The sequence below is a fragment of the Penaeus monodon genome, chromosome 23 (assembly GCF_015228065.2).
Source record: "Penaeus monodon isolate SGIC_2016 chromosome 23, NSTDA_Pmon_1, whole genome shotgun sequence".
NCBI classification, from domain to species: Eukaryota; Metazoa; Arthropoda; class Malacostraca; order Decapoda; family Penaeidae; genus Penaeus; species Penaeus monodon.
The window spans coordinates 4,190,776-4,192,501 of record NC_051408.1 but is presented as its reverse complement, the minus strand read 5'-3'; the positions used below and the strand labels follow the sequence as shown (position 1 = coordinate 4,192,501).

General features: G+C 33.9%; 1 protein-coding gene across 1 annotated transcript in view; it reads left to right on the top strand.

Annotated features, from left to right (window-relative positions):
* The window catches only part of LOC119587732 (protein argonaute-2-like), a gene marked incomplete in the record, with an annotated part of 19,396 nt that overhangs the window by 16,996 nt on the left and 674 nt on the right, over positions 1 to 1,726 (top strand). The window contains 1 exon segment of the mRNA XM_037936419.1: positions 1 to 1,726.

Genomic DNA, 1,726 nt, shown 5'->3' with positions numbered 1-1,726 from the left:
GCCATGAATATAGTGCATTTTCTTATTGTATAATAATTTTTTTATTTAATTAAAAAAAAAATTGTGCAAAGCACAATTATTTTACAATTCTTTCCACAAAGTCTAATTCTTTTTGTATTACTTAATTGTAGATACTTGCATTTTAATACCATGATTTACAGGGGGAAAAAATAAGAGGCCCTTCTTTGTATGGATTTTAAAGCACAAAACGGCCAATTGTGACCTGGGAATGCTTGATCTAACTGTTTTTGTGTATCAGTAGCATCACGTCCACTGAAGATCCAGTAGCGTGTCCTTGCAGTGTTCAATTAACTATTTCGTCCAGGTGTCATGGGTGTTCTCCGGGTTGCCCAGTTTGTAATAACCTCTTTATTGTTAAATATCCGCTTAGTGCATTTGTCCAGTGGTGCATTATCGTGTTCATATAGCTATTGCAAGGTTAATTAATTCTGTGGTTTATTGGCTTATTGTATAAAAGGATTTATAGTGGGATTGCATTAGGTTTTGATGTTGGGATGTAAACCTTGTCATATGACAATTCACCTTTTTTTTTTCAGTGAAGATTTTTTAATTAGTTTTGCAGTGACAATAATTCTTACGTTGTGACATAGTTTACTGCACTGCATTTGTGAGCTGTTAACAGCCTCCTTGAGATGCACCTTGCACCTGCTTCAATGCTATTAGTGTGCATTAGTCAAGCATTTAGAATGGGTAACCCAGACCCTGATGCCCTGATAATTTAGAAGGTGAGTTCAATTTCTTCCAGGCTCTATGCAATAGTAGTCATAGAGATTGTAGCACTGTAAAAGAGTCCGTATATACATAACAGTATGCCCATAGTCTGACTTTTGATACACACAAAAAGTCGAGACATTTGTGAATGACCCCTTGCCAATTTACTCTCTTCCCTTAATTTAAAAGAAAAAGAATGTAGTTTTTAGGCAACTGATATCTGTGGGCTTTGTGAATGTTTATATGTTGTGCGTTTCTCTCTAGGACAGTTGGTCTTCGTGCCACATTTGGGCACTACTTTTTCACCAAGGGGAAAGTTGGAGTTCTGCAGTTTTTTATTTTATTTCTTAAATAATTTGGATGTAACCAAAGATTGAAATGATGTAGGATGCAGATATACAGTACTTTTTCACAGAATTGTAACACAGTATTTTTCGTTTTTCTATTTGATCTAGGCATTAACAGTAGAATAGCATTTAACTAGATTTAAGGAAAAAAAAATGTGGGTGAAACACAAATTGTGTGTGATTAATGTAACACAGCTATTGTGGCACTTTTAAAAGAAGACACTTTCAGAATCAGTTGAAAATTTATGGATTGACTTGCTTTCCTTAGATTGCATATTTGATGTTTGAATTGTGGTTATGGAGCATACAAGTCATTGCTTGATTACCTTAATGGAGCCTAAATGTAGCTGATGTAACAGATTTCATTATATTTCTTTTTTTCATTTTATATATATATATACACATTTAGCAGTAGCATGTCTTAATGCGATACCAATTTATTGATTACTGGTAAATGATAGAATTTTGTGATTTTTTTTTTCTTTTTCTAATTTGACAGCAAAGCTGTTAAAAAGGATAAAAGTAAAAAGACCAAAAAAATGAATGATAAGAGACATCCAGTATTCTGGTAATCACTGTAGACTGTTATTGCATTGCCATTATTTTCTCGTCGCTTCTTGTAGGAAGGCCCCACCACACCCTCAAGC